Source organism: Siphateles boraxobius, unplaced genomic scaffold (genome assembly GCF_051911475.1).
Source record: "Siphateles boraxobius isolate OS27281-9 unplaced genomic scaffold, OSU_SipBor_1 41, whole genome shotgun sequence".
Classification (NCBI taxonomy): domain Eukaryota; kingdom Metazoa; phylum Chordata; class Actinopteri; order Cypriniformes; family Leuciscidae; genus Siphateles; species Siphateles boraxobius.
The window spans coordinates 19,452,893-19,479,954 of NW_027509042.1; the positions used below are offsets into that span (position 1 = coordinate 19,452,893).

The 27,062-nt window shown below is 36.9% G+C and overlaps 1 protein-coding gene across 3 annotated transcripts in view; it reads right to left on the reverse strand.

Annotated features, from left to right (window-relative positions):
- lpp (LIM domain containing preferred translocation partner in lipoma) overlaps positions 1-27,062 on the reverse strand; it is a 258,449-nt gene that overhangs the window by 213,771 nt on the left and 17,616 nt on the right. The window contains exon 1 of one of the 3 annotated variants that reach the window (XM_077198833.1): positions 5,602-5,789. The exons of 1 other annotated variant lie outside the window; for it this stretch is intronic. The gene's annotated coding sequence lies outside the window, so the exon portion shown is untranslated. Of the gene's footprint in view, positions 1-5,601; positions 5,790-10,788; positions 10,892-27,062 lie in introns of those variants that run through there. One more of the 3 variants, XM_077198836.1, reaches the window with a different exon arrangement.

Here is a 27,062-nt window from a genome sequence, read left to right on the forward strand (position 1 = left end):
TGAGAATGTTGAGTCGTTTAACATCTTCTGCTGATAAGCTGTAGCTGTGACTGTGAGTTTGTTTGATAAGGTACACAAGACAAGACCAGATCTGACCCTATAAAGCAGTCAACACATTAACAGATAACTGGCTTATGCTCAACACATACACAGGGCACGGGGGTCACTTGTGCGCAGATGTTTCCATCCATATACCATTGCCGTGCCAAGCTTAATTTGAAAGCCACAAAAAAAAATAGGTTACATTCATAGACGAATAAACACAGAATGTATTCCTTATATCGTGAATTTAATCTCACTGATTGCCTCACGTAAAGAGCAGAGCTCCGTGATATCACAATCATAAAAGATAGCAGCATATGTAATTAAAACATATTCAAGCCCTGAATGTCTAATCTTTTGCAGACAAGAGCATTGTTTATATAAAACAGAAGTCTTTAGAAATTCAACACAAAGCAAATGATGGTCCAGGCAGAGAAGGCTGGTATTTCGTTATTAGTGCATTTCGACAGGGTTTCACTTAGCAGAGCTAAAATAGCCCTTTAATGCCTGAAACCACAGAGGGGATTGTAGAAGTAATAATAACCCATTTACAGGGGGTTAAACGGTGTCAGAGAGAGTGACTTCAGGTGATTAAAGATGCCTAATTAACTGTGGCCCAGCACTCACTCAGAGGAGAGCTGGCCGGCACAACTCACAACTGAGCATCACTGTGGGACTTGGATTATATTTGCGTATCATTTTGTGAATGTATCCCTGTATAAAATGTGATGGGATTCCATGCTGATAAAATATAAGAACAGATACTTCAGGCAACATGCGGTCATTTGAGCTTATCAGCTTTGTCCATTAGTCATGCCTGCTTGGTCAACTAACGGAAGCCTAAACTTCCGAGTGCAGATATCCTGTTTCTAAAAATATATCATTTAGGCTAATTGTTTTATACAAAATTACTAAAATGTAATATTACATATATGTAAAATAACTTGAATAAATATATAAAATAATGATTCCGCTCCTTTTTACATGGACTTTTAGTATACAATATTACATAAATGTAATACTCCATGTATGTAAAAATAAATAAATAAAAAATAAATAAATGATTTAAAAAATAAACTTAAAAAAAGTATTGAATTATGCGTCTTATCATTTATTCTTGATGTATCTCAGATTTATTCTGCCCTCTAGATCAACCATAGCAAGGCTTATTACTTTTTACTAATTTGCAAAAGTTGCGCCCTTTCAAGGAGCATCACGTATATACAAAAAAAATCTGAGATGGATGAATCACAAGAGCCAGAAAATCCTCACTCCTAAAATTGTGCTAACAAACTCAGCTTTAATTTTTTTTTAACAGCTTGAGGTGACTGAGACTCCAAGTACAAAGAAAAGTACATTACAAAGACAAAGAAAAGAGAACCTGGCCTGAAATGCAAGAAATAAATTAAATTAATTGTAAAAAATAAAAAAAAAAATAAAAAAAAAATTACATGGAAAGCAAATATATATATAGTTTTAAGAATGTTTCGAAAATTTTAATAAAAACAAGATCAAGGTGTCTAACTTCCCGGTTGTACTATTCTTTGAAAAGACAGGAGCGACTGCATAATTTTGCTCTAACCCATCAGGAAGCAGCGATGAGAAATAGTAAGTTACACACATGAGATGTTTGTTTTTTATTACACGTCACCAGGAATCGTGTAAAAGATTATTGTGTAAAACAAAATATATGGAAATGAGAACAAATGTATATATAAAACAAAATAAATATAAATAAATATAATTAATTAAATCTAAATATTTTCTAATTGAACATGAACATTTTTATTAAACATTTTTAATAAAAAAGAAGCTATTATAGGCTCATTTTGTAAATGCAGGCAATTAATTTAAACAAGTGCAAACCAGGTGCCGATAAGACGCCGGTACAGACGTGCCTGCTCATCAAGAAACACCTCGCAGTCGTGCATATCTACGGAAGCAAAGGCGCGCGCACAAACTTACAAACAATTCAGTGCACACCGCCACGCGATGATGTCATTTTTGCCACGTGCACCTTCACGCTCGTGTGAAAGCGGCGAGTATAAACCAGGCCTCACAGGACTGGTGTTTGTCAAAGAAAAGGGAGGATGCGGGCAATACATTCTTATTTGGTTGTCAACGGACAGTGGACCAAAAGAAAATTTGAAGGTTCTACAAAAGAGAGTGATGAAACACTTCCTCAATAACAACCAGGACAAGAGGAACAGCGTTTAATCCACATAAATCGAGAAGGCCTGTCCGGCCATGGTAATAAGCATAGGATGCTCATGTTTTTAAATGTGTGTGAACACATCTCAGCTGTCCTTCCTCTTATCGGCTCGCTCCTTCTTCTTCTTTCTATCTCCGGCTAAAACACTGCATGTCCTTTTTACGGCTGCAGGTGTCTTCTTAGCCTTGTATGCTAATGTGGCAATCTGTCTTTCTCCCTGTGAGCACTTGAAGGGAAATGTGAGAAAGCTTGATTACCCAGAGTTCAGAGGGAGATCAAAGTCACAGTGCAGCTTACTTTTAGTCGAGCAGCGTTCCTTACACCGCTGTGTCGATGAGTGCAGTGAGAAATGAGCACAAGTCTGCTGTAAATCATAACCGCGAGAGCGACCGCTGCATCATCCGTCTCGCGGTCCGGAGCCTGTTCCACACCACATCCTAAAGGACAGAGTCAATGTGCACTCATTCATCCACCTCTCGTCCTGCATGTCTGTTTCCTGTGTACTTAAACTGCACAGATCCGTCCTCACTATGCCTCTTGGAAATTGGAGTGCAACAGTAGAAAAATGGAGCAGAAGTGCAGCTGTTCTATCAGACTACTGAATTTGTCATCGACGACTGAGACACATTGGAAATTATAGCTTTGTTCAAATCTTGTTCATTGAGCAAATTACAATTTCAGATGGAATACATTAATGTCAGACTAATTTAAACGAAGTCAAATCTGATTCAGCTGTAGGCGCAAGGCCGTAGTTACTGTAATCACAGCCGTGCTGAAATCCAGGACAGGGAAGTATATTGCTTTTATACAAAAGTTAATTTTATAGTAACTTAAATTTACAGTTGGATAATCATCCAAAAAAAGATTTTGAGATTTGCTCAAATCAATAAATTCGTTGTGTTATTAAAGATTAAATATGAGTAAGCAGCAAATGACAGCAAAGGTTATTTAAATGTAAAAATAGTTGGCAATGAGCATCAAATATTGACTTCAGGAGCTGCTCCACAAAAGTCTTCTGCACCATTCATATAGTTTGGGTAATGTTTTTAGTGTCCAAGAAACCTTTCTAATTATTAATGTTGAAAACAGTGGCTGAATAAAAGCATTAATTTCTTTTAAAAAAAACAAATTTTAAAAACAAACTGACCTTTGAACGTTGCAAAACTAACAGAATTGTGTGTTTTATGTGCGATGCCTGTGCTTTGTCCTATCTGTGACATACGCACTTCTCATATGGTGTGTGTCCCTATTTACAGGCCTATTAAAGATATTAGCTATTAAAACAATCAGCACTTTTAAACAATATTCTAAACAAGCACTGAATGTAGCTCCCAATAAATATGAGTTTACAATGGAAAGGCTCTGGGGTCTAGGACTTGATTCAATGAGTGAACTAAATTGTTCATGACACCAGGATTAAATGTTGCATAAATCCATTATATTATATGCTTACTATAATTTCTTTGTTTCTTTGCGTATTTATAACTTTCGGTTGTCACTCTTGCTCCAGACAGCACCTGATGATGGGAGTCTCCATAGCAACAGAAACAGAAAGAAGGCACGATATTTTGATCCTACAGTAACGGCACAGAGAGTCAATATTCATAGAAAGTCTGCACTAATGGCAAAACGACAGTCAAAGGAGTGAGCGTGGAAGACTAGGCTCAAAGGAAGGAATCATCTTTTAACTTTAAGCATCACTGGGGGGGGGGGGGGGGGGGGGTCAGAAATTATTCATTTTGATGGCTGGGATGCCTTGATGTTTATTGATTAGAGATTCATTTCAAAGTAGAATTCTGAATGCCGTCTTTGTAAGGAAACATAAATATTTTAGCACTTCAATACTTTTAAGATGAACAATGTCTGCATTCTAGACATTTTGGATGACTTGAAATGGAGATATTTGCTTTTCTGACAAGTAAATGTCTTTCAGGAGAGAAGAATTCTGTTCATACTATTAGTTGCACACACAATAGTGTAGACCATATTGGATTAAATGCTTAGATTACAGCATTGGATTCATGCTTTACCAAAAGATAAATCATTATGAACATCAAAATCACATTTTCTTTCAAAAGTAAATAGAAACACATTCTATTTCAGCAATTAAACCCATGAATGACAGGGCTACACTGACAAAACAAACCCATATTATCACCGTAGAGTTGGTTTGCTGAAGTCTAATGAAGATCAAAAGGCCACTACAAAGCGCAACTCACAACAAATTGCATATTCAACTTCAATTTCTTGCAAATTCACAAGACTGTCTAAACACTGTTATCACTGGGTGCATCTCAACTACCTCAATACTACCTCAAAAAGTCCGTTTAAAAGCAACCGTCTCAAATCACCCAGACTGATGTTCAAACCATCAAGTGTTTTTCTGTTTCAACCTGCACCCATATTACTAGAGCTTTCATGCTATGGTTTCAATAGCCTAATGTAAATATGTGAGTGTAATTACTGAAACTGGAAACATGGACCAGAATATATATCTATAAAATGAAAACAAATATAACTTCACATAAACCATCAATTTATTTGTCTCCTTTGAAATCAGACATCACTACAATGTTCCTGACACAGAATGTTTTGTCACTCAGCTTTGTCAATATTTGTGGGATGTGTGTGTGTGTGTGTGTAGGCTATATATAATGTGATTTTTGCAGAGACTTCATGGTACCCTACATCCATCTCGCAGAGCTCCAAATATCCATGTTTCCAGTGCAAAATATTTTAAATCACAATATTGTCAATGTAACATTCAGGTAGGCTATTCCCTCTATCAACCGGTAACCAAGGAAAGTACACATAATGCGTTACAAAAGTCCGGTGTAAGTTGTGCAGCATCACATTGACATTTGAATTTAACAACGCAAGCAAAGCACATGGCCATCACTAATGTTTCGTATCTGTTGCTGTTGTAAGCAGAAGCCACGTCTCTGTTACAATCCTCCTGCACACGAACCCTCCAGCCTATTTACTTCCGCATTCTTCAAAATAAACACAACAGCGCAAGAATGTTTCTGAATCACAACACGATCCGCTTCAGAAGTTCGTTAGCAACACGTATCTACTAATCGTAATCAAAGTACGCCGACACCTTCTAAATGTTTGCTCAAATGTTTCGGCTGCGAGGCAAATACAATAAACTAAGTTCGCCCCCTCCTTCCAGCAATCCCACGCCCTCCATTTCAATGGCACAGCTCGAATCTCTCACTAAAGAACATATAGTTGTCAAAAATAGCTCGAGCTGTAGAGCTCTCGCGCATTAACAACGCTGCGCTGTCCCGGGCCTGCGATCAGCGCATGGAGCCGCCCCTCGAAAGCTTTAATAGTTATCTTACCTCTCTTTCTAGGAATCACAGACTTTCAAATCCCCACTTAAAGTGAAACAACTTTTTCCCAAATCTAGGAGAGTAACAGGCAGTGACGTCAGAGGGCGAAATTCCAGCCGGCAGCACACACACACACACTTACACACAGTCACAGAAATTTGCCCATGTATGGCAGACTCAGCCAGCTCTCATGCAATATCTCTTCCTCACAACGCCCGGGTGTATTTCTCTTATTGTGCAAAACAGTGTAATAATAATTATTCATCATGTGTTGTGTCTAAAAGCCTGTAGGCTGTCCTCTTTGTGTCTGCTGCAAGCACTGCATTTAAGGGATCCATGTTACATTTTGTTACTTACAAATAAATAAAATGAAATGCTTATTTTGATTGATTCAGCCAGCTGTGGTCTGAACAGAAGGACATTCTGTGGCCCAACTTACTGTAAAAACTTCAGAAGGGAGAATGCAAATACAATTTGACAAAATTTGTTAGAGTGGAACCATTGCGGATGTGTGTGTGTGTGTGTGTGTGTGTGTGTGTGTGTGTGTGTGTGTGTGTGTGTGTGTGTGTGTGTGTGTCCTGGTAACATTATAGGTAATATCTGAAATCCTTGTCCTTGTGGGAAAATGTTGTGATCCCCATGAGGAAAACAGCTTATAAATCATACTAAATGATGGTGTGTTTTTTGTTTTGTTTTTTAAATGTTTTTCTATTCTTCTCTATCTTTCTTTATTTTCTAAAAATAAAGAACATTTTCTGTGATAGGTTTTAGAGTAAGGGGGTATAATATACAGTTTGTACAGTATAAAATCATTGTCTATTGAAAGTCCCCATTAAACACAATATATGTGTGTGTGTGTGTGTGTGTGTGTGTGTGTGTGTGTGTGTGTGTGTGTGTGTGTGTGTGTGTGTGTGTGTGTGTGTGTGTGTGTGTGTGTGTGTGTGTGTGTGTGTGTGTGTGTGGCAGTGGTTTGATATGCTTATGTTAAACATTATTATTATTCTTAAATAAGAATAATTTTTAAGGTGGGGGGGTGGGGGGAATTCTCCAAAATAAAATGGAATATGATATTATTGCTATGGTGGTTACCCTTTCCTTTTTTTCTTTTTCTTTTTTGATGCTGCAAACTAAAACTACAGCTTTTAGTAAAAAAAGTGAACAGAAATGAAATCACATTTTATTAAGGCAAAGGTCAAAATATAATAAAGGGAGATTTTAACAAACTAAAAAATTGTTCTCAGGACAACAGTATAATATTTCATGAATTTCAGGTCAACTGGTTGGCAAATGTATACTCTTTATTAATTACAATATTTGCAGGCACAAACAAAGGTTTGATGTTTTTTTCTTTTTTGTGTGTGTGTATATTACCATTTAATGTTGTTGCTGTTTTAAGCATGTATTTATTTATTTGCATTTTTAATCAACTTTTCAAATTGTGCTGAAAACCCAGTGCGGTTGGGTCAAATCATCCAAAGCATCAAAAAGCACTTCACAGATGAATTTCAGAAATATTCCTGGGATGATGAATAAGACAAAAAATTATGAAATAATTACTAATTTAGCTTCTTTAAAATGGTTTAAAACGAATTTCTACTAGGGGGAGCAGCATACTCACTCATCAACCAGAGATAATAGTGGACACGTGTACGAGTGTAATTCAATAATATACCTCACAGATAAGTCGATGATCTGTTTAGTCTAATCTCCTTTCACACTTCATTCGACAGGACGCTTGATTCTCTCAGACACAGCCTGCCCTTCAACACCCGCCAACACTCAACCACATACTGCAGTTTGCATTCAAATCTCAAAGTTTGCATGCTCAGCTGTCAATGCAAATATCATAGCAGTGCTTCGCTTCTTTATTTGATTTCTTTCTGCTAGGGAATGTACCACAATAGCTTTGAATGAGGATGACAGTGGTGTCCACACACGCTAAAGGTAACAGTTTGAGATAAACCTCATCGTCATCTGAATAACATGGTTCATTCAGACTTTCGCCAGAATAGTTTAAATGTAGTAATTTTGGGTTCTACAAAAGATAAACAAGATGAAGCCCTAGAATGGGACTATAGTAACTAGAGGGGTTTTGTGGGTGTGACCGAATCATACATTTGGTGTGAATTTAATGAGGGTCTCCTGGTTGTCTACAGAAATGGTGTTTCGGTAAAATGAAAATAGACTTGTGTGTTACACCACAATACAAACTTTGAGTTTAGAAAAAGAAGTCTTACCACAAAATAAACCCCAAATTCTCATACTGTAAATTCAGTGAAATCGCCATAATTTCTATTTTGGCTGTTTTGGCAATGATTGGCTTCCCATCGTTGCTAATAAGCACATCATAACTGGAATGAGACTTGTGTTTTAGAAAGAGAAATATTGTCAGACAAGGACACTTGTGGCCTGATATTTCTAGTATATAGAAAGTGGAAGTGCAGTCACTTGAAGCTCTTATCTATCTCTTCATCATAGTGACTCATAAATATTCACACTTGAGTTCATGATATGGAGTTCACGGTATTTGACACGCTGCTGACAACTTTTTGTAGTGAATATAACTAGCATCCAAATGAAAATTATGATTTGCATCAGTTGGCAAAAATGCTGTGATCAAGTTCTCATATTAATGTAAGAACAGTTTCATGTTCTTAATTGCTTTGCGTGTTTTATTCTCAGTCTCTAACATTCTCCTTCAAGGTACTTAAATATAAATAGCGCCGCAAAATTAATAAATAAATAAATGCAAATGGCTCATTAAAAGGTTCTGTTAAGACTTAATCTTACTTTAATATATGTTTATATATAGCTTGGTTAGAAATGACAGAATAAAAATATTCGATTCATCATTTATTTTTCTTTGTGTTCACATGATTTTTCATATTTCATCATCAGTGCAGTGATGAAAATGATGCTACAACTGTGGGCCAACATTTGTGTTATATTAGTTTAGATTAGTGTAGTTTTAGTTATCATAATTAATTTTTTATGATGGATTTTCATATTTTGGATCTGGGACAAGAGTAAAACAACACAATCTATACAGATAGAAGGCATTTGAAAACTAGAAAAGGATGAAGGCATGACATTTATTTATTTAGCAGCACTATTTATTTTCTGACTCCAGCAGTTGAACCTCAAATTTATGAAGTACTTTATGAGTGCTTTGCACACACACACAAAAAAATTTTTTACCTTAATTTGCTTTATATACAAAATGTTGTAAATGAAGTGGTAAATTCACAAGTGGTAAAGTGTTTTTTGCGCTAACAAAGCACTCGCGTCGCTTCATTAAATTTAGGTTAAGCCACTGGAGTCACATGGATTACTTTAAAGGACAATTCCGGCCAAAAATGAATCTAGGGGTAAATAACACATGGGTACCGATTTGACCGTTCTCTGGGATGCGTTTTCATGATAATTGAATGTACCCAGTTTTATCTTTAGTTTTACGACAGATGAGCTTATAACGCTAGTATATAGGGCACAGAATAAGTAAAAAATTAAAATCGCTAGTTAATACCACTAACAAGGCTCAAAATAGCCCCAAACTAACACGGTAGCATAATCAGGGTCTCTACCTGTAAACCGAAGCATTGAGAAATTTGTAAGTGTACAGAGAGTTTAATAAGGAGATACTTTATAAAGACAGTACACTTCGCGTATATAGCCAGAAGCCATCTTTGGAAAACAGCCTCGACCAGTCGAACCACGAACGCCGTGCTACGTGCTGGTCGATAGTCACAGTTCAGCTCACGTAGCACGGCGTTCGTGGTTCGACTCGTCGAGACTGTTTTCAAAAGATGGCTCCTGCCTTGTTAGTGGTATTAACTAGCGATTTTTATTTTTAATTGTTCTATGCACTATATACTAGCATTTTAAGCTAATATGTGGTAAAACTAAAACTAAAGATAAAACTGGGTATATCCCAGAGAACGGTCGACTCGGTACCCATGTGTTAATTACCCCAGGTTAATTTTTGGCCGGAAGTGTCCTTTAATGATGTCTTTACAACCTTTCTGGGGCTTGAAAGTGGTAGTTGCGTAGGCTGTCAATGGAGGGACAGAAAGCTCTCCGATTTCATTAAAAAGATCTTCATTTGTGTTCCTAAGATGACTAATGTCTTAACGGTTTGGAGCGACATGAGGGTGAGTAATTAATGACAGAATTTTTATTTTTGGGTGAACTAAACCTTTAATGTGACCTTAAAAAAACAAAAAACAAAGATTTAATCTGACCTTTGATTCAAAATCAACCCCTGAGTCATAAATGTGCCCACAGCGGAAGAGACACCTGCAGCTATTGACTCCAGTATCTCTTCAACAATGAAAGCAAATCATCAATTCATCAATAAACTGATCGAGAAGTGAATAAAGAGCAGATGTAAATGTAAACAGTTTTGACTTAAATATGCAACTAAGTCTCTCTGTATGTGTACAAACTCAGCGCTGATGACTATAAGTGAAATCCCTGACTTGAAACACTGCGTCGACTCGCTTCAGAGGTTGTCTACAACTGATTAACTTGTGCTGCAAGCACTTTGTAAACTGTTTTGCACACCATGCATGAAAAACAGAGGCAGAAAGAACACAACCAGAAGATCAAGCGCTGAGATAAATCAGACGATTGTGCCTTGTTTTGCTGTGACTGGTTCTGCATCCCCCGGCGTGCAGGTTCCAGGGCACATTGGAAAGGTAATCTCATTTGTACTGTGTGACAGCTTATTTGCAACTTTGCTTACTGGCAATTTCCTAATGGGCCCCATGAGTAGTGTCTGGCTCCCTCTCCTTCTTCTTTCCTTCTCTCTCACTCGCTCTCTCACAAATTTGATCAAAAATACACTCTAAAACAAATCTGAAAACAATCACCGCTGGCCCAGCATGAAATCCCAGTGTTTTCCAGCTGTCAGTCAACTGGCAATTAACGTATTCGCCTATGAGTACACTTAACACTTTAAGAGCACCGAATTACTACAAGTATGATAAGAGACGAGTTTCAGATGTTTTACTTTTGTGAGTCATATTACTACTTTTGATGAAAACAAGCTGAAATGAGATGTCAGTGCTGCGAAGCATGTACTACAGCGATACAGTGAGAGAGCAGATGCACTGAAAGACAAAGAGGGGGGAGGGAGCACAAAAACAGTTTTTGTACATATTTAGAATACAAGCGACAATCTATCTCTTATATCACCTCTCGACACGAGGCTAACGCTCCCAGCGTCGGATATCCTGCTGTACACACAAAACGTTAGGGCCGACGCATTCTTCTTCCCGCACCACTTCCTCTGTTGCACGAGATAAACCGCAAGCAGCTGTGGAGGAGAGAATGAACATGTTTTAGAATGTCAACGTGACAGTGACCTGCTTCGCAGCAGGCTGACCATGACAGAAACAGAGTGAACCTACTTTACCTTTAAAAGCTCACAAAAACGAAGATTTTCAGTCCTCGAGGAAAAGGGAAATTCTTAGAGTGGATTCATAGGCCTATCATGCATCTTTAATGCTGTCAAATTGCAAAGATGGTTTCAGGAAATGTCAAGAATGACAAAGGCGACCGTGCTGTATTTTCTCTTTAATAATGTAAAAATCCCACAGCTACGGCGAAGCTTCTGCATTAAGCCGGTTAATGTGCAGGTGCTCATTCAACTAAATCCAGTGTTGTTCTTAAATTATTCATCGTAATATGTCCAGTACGCAAGCATGTTGCCACAGGATGATGTGCATACCTTCAGTAAACTGCTGCTACGTTGGAGTGAGAGGTTTGGATCACACAACTTCAACCACAAAAACAAGCTTTTCAATTCTAATAGAGATGCTAATTTGAACACAACAGGCCTATCGTTTGCCAGACATTAGCATCAAAAGGCAAGTGTGAGAAAAGGTAGAAGGCCCACAAACCAAGCACAAAACCCATATCCTCAAGCAACTAATCAAACAACTGCACATGTAGATCGAAACCCAAGATTACACAAGATAATGAATTCTAATTTGAGTGTTTAAGCATGTAAATATTCATCAGGATAGCAGGAGCAGATACAAGCCTGCGGCCGTGGCTTTTGATTCTGAGCACAGAACAGAAGGAATTGGTGTTTGCTTTGGAGACACTTAGAGAGTTATATCTTTTTTTTTGTAAGCATGGCAGATAAAGTTGCATTTACTTTGCAAAGTCAGGGCCTTTATCAAATCCATTTTGGGGCATGAAAGTTGTACAATGCTGTTATTCGTCGGCCTCATTCGAAAAGATGGCAAATTAGCACAACAGATAAACTCCATAAACCAAAGTTCTCTGGCAATTAAACAATGATGTGTATAAATATGGATTTTGTGACTTTAAACCACAGGCAAAATCCAGCTTATTGTCAGTAGTATATTGCTTTTTGATTTATTAGACATATGAGCCAGGTAAACTAAGAAAAAAAAGCTAGTTAATTACTATGCGATAATTATGATATTGTTCATTGTTATGGATGTTTGTGTATGTGCAGCCTATGAGGGCTATGAGTGAATGTCAAAGATGCTTACTGATGAACATTGTCATGAAAGGGTGCCATAGGTGTTATCTCAGCCCACCAAATCTCAACAATTAACTTAAAAAAAGAACGATTCCAGTAAACTGGAACTGAATCCCACCAGTTGTTTCATCATAATAAGCAAGCATCATTGAAGTCGCTGGCAGACCCTGTTATTTCACTGTTGCAGTGAAACAAGATTTGAACTTGTGAACTCTTGGGTCTTATGAGCAGCTCATATTCAGATTCAAAAAAACTGAAATTCTAAAAGGAGAAGGTGTTGCATCTATCCTTGGCTCTGTACTGTATATCAGTCAGTAAGGTGTGTATAGAAAGAATAAGAAAGTACTATAGAACAAAATAATTGAAAGTAATGTATGAAGTCTGATAAGAAAACTAGTGTAACTGGGAGTTTGGCACTGTCAGTGTGGCCTATAAAAGAGTTGGAAGGAGAAAATGGCCAAAAAAAAGTTAGAGAAAACCCTGATTAACTGCATTTGACATGCTTGTAGAAATGAAAAGCAGAATGTGGTTTGTCTGACGTGAAAAGAGGCAGTAAATGCAGCAGGTAGAGTGAGACACTGAGCTGATGAGACAGTGTGTCTGGCAGTTTGTCTCTCTTTACCTTCTTTCAGCACATTACTCCATTTATATTATACTCACCTGAGTGATTTTACCCTGCAAATCTGTGAAGAGTTGGTTCTGGATATTGCGAGGAAAACAAGACGGCACGTAAACCGAGTGAAGCCTTTAAATTTTGCAGGATAGATGCTGTGGTCAGAGCAAATGGCCTTCTGGTGATGAGATAAGGTCATTTCTTTCACCGTCTGATACGATTTTCTCAACAGCAAAAAGTCATTGATGGTATTCCATGAGCTGTTTCTGAACAATTAAATGGTAATATTACTAAAAAAAATCACAACATAACTGTGATACAATTAGTTTAAAAAATAATCTTTGAATGCGCTACAAAATATTTCAAATATTGTCTAAATGACCTCAGTTTTATTGGTGAGTTTCCGCCGCAATCTTATCAGTGTTATACCAACAGCTCTGTGCAAAGACAGCAACAACATCCGTTCAATGAACCAAAGAGAAAGGAAGAAAGAATATATGTTTGTCATATCAATTTGGAATGTGTGAATGTGTGTTAGGAATTCTTCAAATTTTCTCACCCTCAAGTTGTTTCAAACCGGTATGAATTTCGTTCTTCTGCTGAACACAAAGGAAGATATTTTGAAGAATGTCGGTAACCAGACAGTTGATGTACCCCATTGACTTCTATAGTAGGAAAAAAAAAAACTATGGAAGTCAATGGGGTACATCAACTGTTTGGTTAAAGGCATTCTTCAAAATATCTTCTTTTGTGTTCAGCAGAAGAAAGAAATTCATACCGGTTTGAAACAACTTGAGGGCGAGTAAAAATGACAGAATTTTCATTTTGAAGTGAACTAATCCTTTAATTCATATTTGAAACACAAATGAAGATATTTTTAATACACTCAACCAAAACGTTGATGCTTCAAAAAGTTCATAAAGAGATGGTAAAAGTAATCCACAGGGATCGAGCCATTTCATCCAAGTCTTCTGAAGAGTCACGATTGCTTAATATGATGAACAGATTTAATTTAGAATTTTATTCACATATAAACATGCATAGAGCACATGGATTACATTTACAATGTTTTTAAGAACTTTTAAAGAGTCAACATTTTGGTTGCATGCATTAACAGATTCAATGGAGGGAGACAAATCTCTCACGTTTCATTAAAAAATATCCTCATTTGCGGTTTGAAAAATAATCGAATGCCGCATGGGATTGGAACGACGTGAGGATGAGAAAATGACAGAATTTTCTTTTTTGGGTGAATTACGTGAATTACGCCTTTAATTGAATTAGGACAGTAAAAAGCACAAACTGTCACAATAGCAATTCACCCACAAGTTTAGCATAAGCTGACAAAGTCATTGGGGAATGATTTGATAAAGGTCACTGTAGCGCAGGCTGCCAAACTTTTAGTCAGAGACCCGAGACTCAGAGGGAGGTGCTCCGCCCACTCGCCCTGTGTGATGTGAAGGCAACTCCCAGGCATGTGGGAGTGTTTATGACAGCACTAATTAGCGTCTCTAGACATGCAGGGTGCACACACAACATCTATATAGGGAGATCAAATATTTAAAAGATGATGTTTATAATGAGACACGACGGAATTGAGAGAGCCGCACAAGTCACTCAGCCATGCCTGAGCAAAAAAGAGGGATATAAGCCAACAATTTTATCAGGAGCAGATCAATTTGACTGATGTTGTCTTTATTCACCATCTTAAATAAAATTTAATTTAAATTAAAAAAACTAAATAAAATAGTTTTCTGCACACATGCACAGATGCCAACCACATGGTCCGGCACAAATCACTAATGACACTTAATGTTACGTAATTGTGACCGTCCACTTTTCCAGCATCCTTTGGTCTGGAAGTAGTTTTCCTATTCATTTTCCCATTCCCATAGGCATTCAAGACTTGATTTAAATCACAACATTCGATTCAAAGCAAAAAGAAGAGCTTGAAACAATGAACGACTGCGAATTACATAATCAAATCAGAAATGATGATGCAATATATTGGCTGTAAATCATTGACTATAATTGAGAAATACCATTTGAAGTCGGTGTTATAGTGTCAGAATAGGAATCTATTAGAATGTAGGAACACTGACAATTTGCAAAGCTTTATGGGAATGACTGCCGCGATTGCCACTTCCATGATAACAGCAATTATTATGATTGGTGGAGCCACCGCAGGATTGTGGGTAATGTATATGAATGAATTTAAAAGCATAAACCTCAGAGATCATGACAGGTTTGCCTCGAAAGGTTTATATGTTATCAGTGAAAGTTAATATCTTTTTGGATAAAAATATATATTTTTTGTTGTTAGGTTTGTTTTTGCCAGGGAGTAACTTAGGAATGTAGAACTCTCTGAAAATGTGTTGCAAGTATCAATTTCCTCAAAAGGAAAACAAAATTCATTTGTCTTATAAATGCTATAAACTTTAAAAGCTCAAAGATGAACATTTTTTATGCCTTACATAAAGGCTCCTGAACACCCACATACACACTTATAAATATATACTTATTTTAATGATTATTCGGTCTGAGAGTAAATCTAAAGAAATGGGTCAGATGTTCAAGAATTGTTCAAACAAGACATGAATACACAAACTAAATGATTTATATAAAAAGTGATGTCTAGAGAAAATGCATTCTCAAAATAAGAGTGTATGGCATAAATTCTAAAAAAATATAAATAATAATAATAATAATAATAATAATAATAATAATAATACAGAAATATGTAATATCAAGAACATCAGGTGTGTAAGAGATACAGGCAGCTGTCAGAACACATTTTGACATAAGCCATGTTTTCTGATCCCTTAAGCGCATCTGGAGACTTCTCATATTGACTGAACTTTCAACCTCAAATGTTAAACGAATGTGAGCTCCTATTGTGCAGCCACAGAGAAAATCTCACTGAAAGCAGGACAGCACTTTCTCTAAGACACTAACAGTGTTTGGACAAAAAGCCTGAGGCAATATGTATTGTCATTTTTGTAAGCCTATAATGTAAATGTGTGACATCACATGCAAGCACCATTCAACCTATCTTCTTCTCAATATTAATCACATATGGGTCAAACTAAATTAAAAGGGGTATGGATGCCTTTAAGAAACTTTTTTTGTCTTTTTTGGATGTGTTCCTGGAGCTCAAACAGTAGAGCATGGCACTAGCAACACAAAGGTCAAAGGTCAGCCGTGTTTAATGTCATTGTACAGAAAAACAATTAATAACTTTAATAGTAACTTTTATTAAGATCATTACAATGCAAAACAGAATATAAAACAGAAAGATACATAATTATCTTATAATTATGTTATAAAAATTACGTTATAAAACATTTAAATTACGTAATATATACACACACACACACACATATACATATATTCTCTGTGGCGCGGACCCCCTAGAGTACCTTCAGGGACCCCTGACTGAGAATGATGGCCTTTTGATTTACAGTAATACTTAAAGGTCAATATCTTTAAGGTGTTGGAAAAGTGACATTAAAGGAATATTTCACCCAAAAAATAAAAGTCCTGTCACTATTTACTCAGCTTCATGTCATGCCAAACTCTTTTGATTTCCTCTCTTCCATGGAACACAAAGGGAAATATTTAGAGATGCTCTCTTCCATAAAATTCGTGAAAATGGATGGGGACTAAGGAATGTCCAAAAAGAACCAAATAAAAGCACCATTAAGTGACCATAAGATTTGTGCTATATCCAAGTCTTCTGAAGCCATACAATAGGATATTAGTCTTTATTCACTGAAAATGTTGCCTTGCAGCTTTGGCCGCTATTCACTTTCATTTAATGGAAAAGAGCAGCATGGACTCTGCTTTAAATAACTACTTTTGTGTTTCAAAGAAGAAAGAAAATCGTACTGCTTTCAAAAGACATGAGGGTGAGAAACTTATGATAGAATTTCTTTTTTGAGAGAACTAAACCTTTAATGTGTTGTAAAGTTATCATCTAATTTTCAATCCTATGCAGTCAAGATACTTGTCGTGAATAGCATGGGTGAAGAAATGTGACATCTGGAGTGATGTAATATCAGCTTCCATTGCTAGACGAGTTATAAAGAGCAATATCCTGCTCCGTGGATTGAGATGAGCTTAGGTAGATTAATGCTAGAGGACTGAAATGTTTGTTGTATAAAACCTCAGTTTATACAACAATGTGTCACAGCAGTATATGAAAGACTGTAATCTGGCAGATGGCCCGGAGCCCAAGAGCTGCTCAATATTAATGGGAATATCAGAAGGTTTAGAGTTCATGTGACTCAATGAGATTTCAGATTGCACCTCAGAAAGAGAGAGAAAGCAAAGGAGGACTGGGATTATCTGTAGGGTTCCCCCCTCCACACAAAAAAAAAAAGAAAGAAAAGAGCACGCCCCATAATTTAAGCATTCAAGGAAAGTGGACCAAGTAAGCACCAAACAATGTAAGCTAGATCACTGTTGGCCTATCAGCTTAGAGTGCCACTGATGCCCTGTGGACCTCTTCTGTAGCGCTGAGCACGCTCAGTCGATTCGCTTCAGATCTCTGCTACGCCTATCCTCCTCCACACACTCACTCGCAAACGCATCCAAACAAGGGACAGCTTCCGCTCGCCAGGATATTCTGGGGGTCGCCGACAGCCTGTAAGACGAAAGAAAGAAGAGACTGCGGGAATCAGCACCTGCTTAGCTGGCCCAATCCAGCCAGGCATCTTCAACATCTGCCAGCGTGTACGCTCAGCTCTGAGCCCCTCTGCCTCGTGCCAGCTTTCCCAGCAATCCCAGCGCCGCCGCCCCGCCGATCCTCGTGTTCCGCTGAAGAGCTGTCAAAACCTGCTCCGCTTTCTTCTCTCTCGTTGAATTCCGGATGTCCTCCGTTTCCCCCAAGGCATCAGCGACATTTCAGATCTTTGACTGTTAAAAAAGAGACTTCTGCCTCCCATTGGCAACTTTTGGACAGACCAGAGGCGACCCACTTCCTGCTCTAGAGATTGAGACGTGGTGAAGCTGGGGGTTCCTCGCTACTGCTGAGTAATCCCTCATCTCCCAGCATGCCCCACTCCATGCAGCAGAAATACGGTGAGAATTTTCTGTTTTACTACCTTGTTTCTTACCCTCCTGCACGACCTCACACTCACAGCAGCTCTGTGTTTTCTTTTTTTTTTTTTTTTTTGCTGGGGTTGCAGTAAAGTAATCCAAAGGAAATGAATAAAAAGCAAACATTAACAGGGAAGAAAACGAAAGAGATGCCAACAGAGCAATTTACTTATTTGACACGCTCAGTGAACCAACACTGAAACTCTAGGAGAGGTCAGGGTTCGAAATTATTGGTCTTTGAATTTGTTTCACAACTCTTTTTGTAGAGTTAGTAGTAATGCACTTGTACTGATTAGTCAGTAGTTGGAGGTCAGTAATGTCAGATACCTGGTCACAAATGAATAAATAAGAGCAGCAACATTCTGCTCACTTTGGTGGAATTTTTGAAAGCCTCAAAGGTCATGACTGCTAGATTAACCTTAAAAGGATAGTTCACACAAAAATAAAAAATAAAATAGACAATTTACTCACCCTCACGTTCTGAAGAACTGATTTGGCTATGCAATGACAGTCATTAAGGGTCAAAAACAACTTTAACTTTCATTACATAAAGTGAACCATTTTGTTTTCCACAGAAGAAACTAAATCATACAGGTTTGGAATCACACGAGAGTGAGAATTTTTATTTTTGTTCGAATTTTTGGGTGAACTATCCCTTCAAAGAGAAGTCCCTGAAATGTACGCTCTGGAAAATTCACAGGAAAAAGCCGGAGCTTGCCCCATTACTCAAGATAAAATGAATTTTTAATATGATAAGAATGTAAAATGTCTGAGCAAAATGAGCAGGCACCAGAGAGGAGAGAGAAGCGGAGAATACAAAGAAAGTGCCTGAAGCTGTTTGGACTCGGCACCCTCTCTTAATCTTAGATCGAGTGTTTCCTCTTCTTGGCATTTGCTCAAAGTCTTAACAGAAAATGCTTGACCCTCTTATTTATTCATTCTGATGTAATTTACAAGTATTTGACATCATTTTAAAAAGAGCCTCCCTCCCCTTACATATTTTCTGCCAAGTGTACTTTATTACAAGTGGGCTTAGACAAATTTCAAAACATCGCTTACTGCGATAAGGTAGCAAATCAAAACGCACGAGACCTAGGTATCCATTCATTTGCATAGGGAAAAGATAATGCAATAACTGTTGGGAAAATGAAAACAACATGATTGGGTATCTGCAATAATAACAGCTCATGAATCAAGAGTGGAGATGTCTCAAGTTCCAGCAACATGACAGTGTAGGTCACAGGTAAGTGTGGGAGGAGGGGGAAAAAATGATCTATTTCAGCTGTTGAACAAATATTTGAGCTCTAAATACATATAGTCTGTACATGCACAAGCTTCCTTCATTTGTAAATGACATTAAAGCTGAATGTTCTAGCAAAACTAACCAAATAAATCAGACAGATAGCAAGCATGTGCACACATTTCTACAGCTGCATAACGACATAATCATAGTGTTCCATAGGCATAATTTGTGGAATTTGTGTGCATAGGTTATTATGTGCTTTGCAACATGAACTTAAAACACGGTTTTACATTAAAACACGAGCATGGTGTGTCTATTTTTATATATAAACATGTAATGGACATAATGATAAAAAGAGACGTAAAAGGATCAGCTCTCAAGCTATGTCGTTTGTAAAACAATTGATGTTCTAGAGAGACATGAACGCAACAGCACTGAAGATGCACTTACTAATGTACAGTACGTCTGTAAGATCTCTCGCCTAATTCTCTGGACTGGGACAGTCACGAAGCTAATTAAAAGCCATGGAGGAGATGGTCATGTTTACAAGCTTAGTGAAAGCTCATTTTCCACTCATGTGCTCACATCAGAAACGCTGCTCCAACACGGTCTCATTCATAAAGACTTCCTAAAGGACCGTTGGTGCTGAAGACGGCTCTCTGTGCACTCTGATGTGTTACGGTCTGCTGAGTTTCCATGGTGGGATTCAAGTCCTCTGTCTGAATCTCTCAATTCTGACTAGTCAAAGTTCACTTGACTCTCTCCAAACAGCAAATAATAAGTGTTTGGAGCCCCACAAGACTTAAACTGATGATTGTAGGAGTCGTTATGAGAACAACTACTTTCCTAAATTCTATGAAGTCACAATAGTTTCATCAATTAAAATAGTGAGAATAGTTATGAGTATGTGTTTTGCCACACATATTGAGATCTCATATTGTAATAGATTGAATTACTCTGTGACAAGGGGTTTCAAACGTTTTGATACCACAGACAGGCAATGATGATCCCTTTGCTTTTATTTATTCATTTTGATTCATTCAATAAACTCAAATTCTGAGCATGAGTGACTGGAAGCGATGTTTTTGCAGGTTAGGGAAATTCTGTCTGGTCCTGCCTGATGCCACTAGAAAAGTACAGATTTCATTAGGTATAAATTGTCCTTGACAACTTAATCAGTTAAGTTATTGAATAATCATGGGTGAAATTCTGGTGTTTTGAGGGTACTTGTAACAGCAACCTTGATTCGCCAAGGCAAATTTCTCTGCATAAACTAATAAAATAATTGAATACTTCAGCTTATTTGCTTATCATCAGCACAAATCCACAAGCAGCTGCTCATCGGACAAACAGCACGGATCTGACATTGATTTGATTTTTCTATGTTGGATAACTGTTTTGCCGCTCTTTTTTCAGTAATATCAAGGCCAGGTTAATACCTTTTTTTCGACTCACTTTATGTACAGTATATGCCTTTATTTCTGTTTCTGTGTATAGATAGGCTGTTTCTGAGACAGGCAGAGACCAAAGTGACATACATTCGATTTTAGGTATATGCTTTTTAATGCAAAAATCACAGTGCATTATGGCCATATTTCAGCACAGCTCAGATTCAGCCATAAGCATGACCCAGCTAACACAAAAGTTTTGCTAATTTTCATATTAAGTTATGAAAAAGTTATTTCAAAACATCCCCTTTTTTTGTTTGAAAAAAGTTTTTCCTTGATTATGCAAATGTTAAGGAAACTTTGCATTTTACCATTTTGCAAACATTATGGGAACTTTACTTTTGAATGTTTTTTGAACATTCTGAAACAAGTAGTAACATTTAAAAATTGATAGATGAACAGAAAAAAAAGCCAAAATGTGTTTGGGCTAATGAATTCACACAATTGGCATGGGGAACTTTTTCTCACAGGAAACTGTGATTACACAGATTCCTATCCAGGCTATTTTGTAGCGGAAGTAAGCAATCTTCTGTGCGAGACGTCAGATTCATATAATAACTGAATGTAAATAACTAAGTACTTATTTTTTGCATATTTGCACTACAAACCAGTGTTTATGAATACGGTAATAAATTAGAATTTGTATTTTAATTATAAAATAAATAAAAAATAATTTAAGGGTGACTAAAAATAAGATGGACTGAAATGACTGGATTTCGCCCATGAAATTTCGCTTTGCAACGGAAAATGTGACCGCTCTCTCTCTCTTTTTTTTTTTTTTGCTTTTAAACAACAGTTCAGTAAACAAGAGCACTCTAAAAAAATTAGGTTACACTTTATTTCGATAGTCACTTTTCAACTACATGTCAACTTACTGTCATTAGAGTATTAGTAGGCTGTAATAGACTGTCAGTAGACTGTTAGGTTATGGTTCGGTGTTAGGGTTCGGGTTAGGAGAACAAGCTGACATGTAGTTGCTAAGTTACTTATAATCAGTATAATATATGTTGGGGGACCAACAAAATAAAGCGTTAGCAGATATTAAGCAGACAGTCTACTAATACTCTAATGACAGTTAGTTGACATGTAGCTGCAAAGTTACTTATAGTTAGTAGAATGTCTAAAGTGGACTATCGAAATAAAGTGTTACCAAAAATTATATGATCAGTAAATCAATAACTTGATTACAGTCATTTAATTCATCAAAATATTTTAAGCATTTTCAACTTTTTTTTAATGTAATACAAAATTCAATTTGATTTTTTAATAGTTTAATATTACTTAAGTTTAAATGACTTAACAACAAACCAAGTTGATTATATTAAAAAATTTAAGGCAGCAATTCAACTTACGTTTTTAAGTTGAAATAGGTGGATTTTTTACAGTTAAAGCTACACTGTGTAACTTTTTTAGTTTATTCTTAGCTAAAAACACTAAATTCTTTCAAAAATATATGTGCTCATTAATGTATATTTACTTCGTTCAAGTAATAAAGTATTCTCGTGAGTGTATAATATGCCATTGAAAATACATACGGGTGGGGGGTTCTAATGTCGGTCGCCATGTTGCCCCTCCATCTTGAAAGTACATTAGCCAAAGAGGGACATACGGTTAATTCAAGCTTCACCTTTCACTCATGGACGAGGTCGAACTGGAAGCCATGCTAATCTGGGACTACATTGGCCACCGTAGGAGTTAAAACGAAATCGGAATTGAGAGGAACAGAAACTAATATTCACTGGATGGTCATATACCTTTTCACCGCTAGATGGGGGTAAAAATCACACAGTGTAGCTTTAAGTTAATATTGAGTAACTTAGATTTTAGACAAAATTTTGCTAAATGAAATGGTTGAGTTAATGATTCAAATGACTGACTCATTAAAGACAGTCACTTGTCGCCACCTACTGGCGTAACTATGTCACCTGCAGAAAGAGTCATTGAAATCTGTATAGATCCATAAATGGGTCCCTTGGCAATCACTATTAGCATTATGCTCTACAAATTGAGCTTATTTGGATTTATATCCCTTATAAATCATGACCAACACCACTCTTCCCATAATGACTATAGATTCTTGCCATAGCAGCAAACATGCTGAAAGAGCACAGCTTTACAGTGTGACATTGACTCTGGCTGATCTGTTTGCTGTAAACATTAGCAGGGCAGTTTAAGGGATTTGGAGTCATACCCAGCGCAAGTGAGTGTTGATGGGTGGCTGGTTTCATACGCAATCTGAAACAAAATACATATGTTAATGCCATCTGGTCCTCCAGTAGCTGCACTAAAACGGAAGATTCTACCCTAACTCACTAAGTTCAGATCATTAACATGACATGAGTTTCGTAAAATCACCCTCATATTGATAAGATAACATTTGGGATTGGAGGGCAGTGCACTAATTTTTAATTCACACATACAGAACACAATCCCAAAAACCAAACGCTTTCTAGATCTTCTCTAGCATGATCATACATGATTAGGTGCTTTGAAACTTCTCAGTCAATGACCTGGTTCCACAGACCGGGTTTAGATTAAACCAGGATTAGGCCTTAGTTCAATTAGGGCATTTAAGCAGCTTTTATATATATATATATATATATATATATGCCTTTGAAAAAAAACATTGCTGTGTGAATCTTGAGACCAAACAATGGCAGTGACATATTTTAAGATATCTTAGTGCAAGTTGATTTCAGTTAAAACAGTTCAAACATGCATTTTAGTCTGGGACTAGGTTTAAGCCTAGGCTGTGAAACCACGGGATCATGTCTAATATTGAAGTTCTTCATGAGGTTGGAAATGAAATAGGCTACACTACCATATTACCAGAAAGCTGGTATTACAACTTGTTCCAGCAGAGATATGCGAGTTACCTGGCAACAGAGAATGCATGCCCTCTGTTTCACATCTAAAATCTGATCATGTGTCTTACGAAAGTGATATCCTTATAATAACAATAATAACAATAATCGAATAGTTTTTACAGTTCAAGCTGTCATTAAACTTTGACGTGCGAAAAATGATCCGCCGTAGATTTTCCAATTAAGCACACTTACGAATACATTTTAAAATATGTAATTTTGCAGGGATTTTATAACTCACCCAACAAAATATACTTCTGCAAATCCTACCCCAAAATTCCATGTAAATTGATATGTTATTAAAAATGTCTGGAAATACATGTTTATCTACCTCTTGGGTTTTTAGAATTGGTCAAAGTTGGAGACCATCCAAATAAAATCAGGTTTTAGAGGGGCTGATTTCTGGGACTGGGCGGAATTGCTTTCATCCACGCCAAAAGCCCCTGCATCCATGTTATCATGGATTACACTCCATTTGCTCCCTCTGATGGATAGAGGGAGAGAGCCAAAAATAGGCAGCACAGAGCCACACCCCTCCACAGGCCTAATGGATATTCCACTGAGGCATTTCGGACAGATTGGATTTCCTGATATCCTGACTTCTGTGATTTAAGAAATGTTTGAGCAAACCAAAATCTACACTTTAACCACCAGTAAGCTATGGGGAAAAAACTGCCAGTGATGTAGAATAAAGAGATTTGAGCATTTACAGCCAGGCAATGTTTGGAGATTTGAACTGATAGATATGAATGAAAGCATGTTAAAAGCTTTAAATAACTAACAGTTATTTTGTCTTACCTTCCATATAAGACACTGCTCTCTCCATGCAAGTAATTTTAGAATTACTGAAATAAATGAAGGTAACCATGCATACATATATAAATGCATGTTACTAATTTTAGAATTACTGAAATGATTTAAAGTAACGATGCATATATCTTATACATATATATATATACACATATATACATAGTATATAATAGCAGATAATTCAGTATTATCATGACCATCTGAATGATTATATATATATATATATATATATATATATATGTATATATATATATATATATATATATATATATATATATATAAATCATCAGTCTAAATTTGAGCATGTACCTTCAGAATAGCTGCAAAAGGAAATTCAGAGGTTTCAGAATGATTGCGCAGAATGCTTCTTATCAGATTCTTCAAGGCAAAATTTTCTTTCCAGTACGCAAAAGCTTTTTATTTTAAGAGAAACATCAGACAAAGTTGGTACTTAAATGGCGCATAATTGAGATCTCCATGAACTCCTCTGGATGAGCTCCAACCATGTAGCATTTTTATTCCCAGTAGCAGCAAGTTCAATTTACACCAAATGATAAGAAGCACTCTCTTTGACATAAAAATGTAGTCCAACATATTTCTCTAAATCCCAATTCTACAAGAGAGCATGATATCGCAAGCGCGATTCTTAAAAGGATTAGGCCGTTTGAGAAATTAGTCTCACGCCACACTTTAAGGTAAGGTGTGGAAGGAAGGAAATAGCACACATTAAAATGAATGGATTCTAAACATCTTCTCCCTGAGATTAACGCCTAATTAAATCTGGAGGAGTGAGAATACATAACCTTAAACCACACAAAATGTAAGCCTTCAGAAATACATAATATATTTTTAAAGGCAACAAAAACAAGCGCATCTTAAAGGAATAGTTCACTTCAAAATGAAAATTCTGTCATCATTTACTCAACCTCAAGGAGTTTCAAACCGGTATGAATTTCTTTCTTCTGCTGAACACGAAGGAAGATATTTTGAAGAATGTCGGTAACCAGACAGTTGATGTACCCCATTGACTTCCATAGTAGGAAAAAAATACTATGGAAGTCAATGGGGTACATCAACTGTTTGGTTACAGGCATTCTTCAAAATATCTTCTTTTGTGTTCAGCAGAAGAAAGAAATTCATTCCGGTTTGAAACAACTAGAGGGTGAGAAAATGATGACAGAATTTTCATTTTGAAGTGAACTAATCCTTTAAAGCATTTGTTTGTGGCATTCGGATTGCGCATCTGAATGCTAAAGAGTACTGCTTCTTTCTCTGATAATGATCAACCAGTTCCCTTGACACTTTAAGACAATGACAACAACAAATGGGCTGTTTCGAAAACTAGTTCATGATAGGTTTAGAGGGTGCTAAAGGGGTGGGATTATGAAAAAGGGAGTCATATTTTCACATTTTGGTGCCCTGCCTTCTAGTCCGCTCTGTGTTCTCTGAAGCACGACTAGAAATGAGAAAAGTATGAGTCGTTGTGATTACTTCAAATGGAGGCTTCAAAGGTTGTGTTCTATGTGATGTTAGTAATTGGAAGACGAAGCAGACACTCTGAAGAATGGCTCAGTCTTAACCTACAAAGTGAACACTGTACAAATACAGAACGGGTGCCTAACTTACACCCTAACTGTTTTCACTCTTTTTTGCAATCCACCAGGTGGCGCCGTACTCAGAAAACATCCTGTACTGGAGGGGAAAAACAGAAAAATTCCAAAACACTGAATTCTTACTCTCATTCTTATGTTCGCCCCCTTTTTTCTTTCTGGCTCCTCATCAGCTCCTCCTTCCTTCACCCCATCTAGCTTTTAGGCTGCCATATATCTCTATATTGCCCAAACTAGATGGGAACTGGCACCGTTTAGAGTTTTTTCAGCTGTTTATTGCCAGTTTATTTTCTAAATAAATAATAGAGCCAGTGTAGGCAATGTGTAGAAGCACTACTGAATGCAAAAACATTTGATGGCATCGTGGCAACATTATTTCAGGGTGTATGGTGATGCAGATGACTAAACCCTTTTCCTGAACATTATGTGTAAATGCTGTAAAGACACCATGTTTACAATTTTAGAAACACACACTAACATACTGTGCTATAACATGTTATGTTTATCACCATCCGATCGCAAAGCTAAAAACTACTCTACACAAATGTGAAAATTTTCCACTTGAGTTTTGGCACACTAACCTCATAAACTAACACTCGAAAACTATTAGCCCTCCAAGGTGTGATGTAAACAGTTTCCTGCGTCTGTCTCTGAGTCACTAAAGATCTTTCCCCAAGTGACTGTGCTAATTTCCACGAGGACTGCTGCTTTTGTAGATGAATTTGTTCATTCAAAAAGTCATTTTTCAAATCTGTGGAAAAAGAAGATGCCAGTGCTTGAGTAAACGAATCCCACCGTCACACTGAAACACACCAGCTTTTTTGCTGAAAAAAATCGAATTTCACTTTTTTTACCTTTAAAAGCATTATTGTTACACTGCTTATTCTGATGCTTTCATTCTCTTTTTGACCTCATAGATATTGTAGGGTTAAAGGGTTAGTTCACCAAAAAATTTTAATCCTGTCATAACTTATCCTCATGTCATTCCAAACCCGTAAGACTTTCGTTCATCTTTGGGACAGAAATTAAGATATTTTTGATGACATCCGAGAGGTTTCTGGACCAGCCATTGGCAGGAACCTCAAGTTTCAAGGCCCAGAAAGGTAAAGGACATCGTTAAAATAGTCCAAGTGACTACATTGCTTCAACCTTAATGTTATGAAGCGTCAAGACTACTTTTTGTTCACAAAAAATCCCAAAATATTCAACAATCTCTTCTCTTCCATATTCACGTAGCATAAACAGTGCAGCACTTCCAGGTTCTA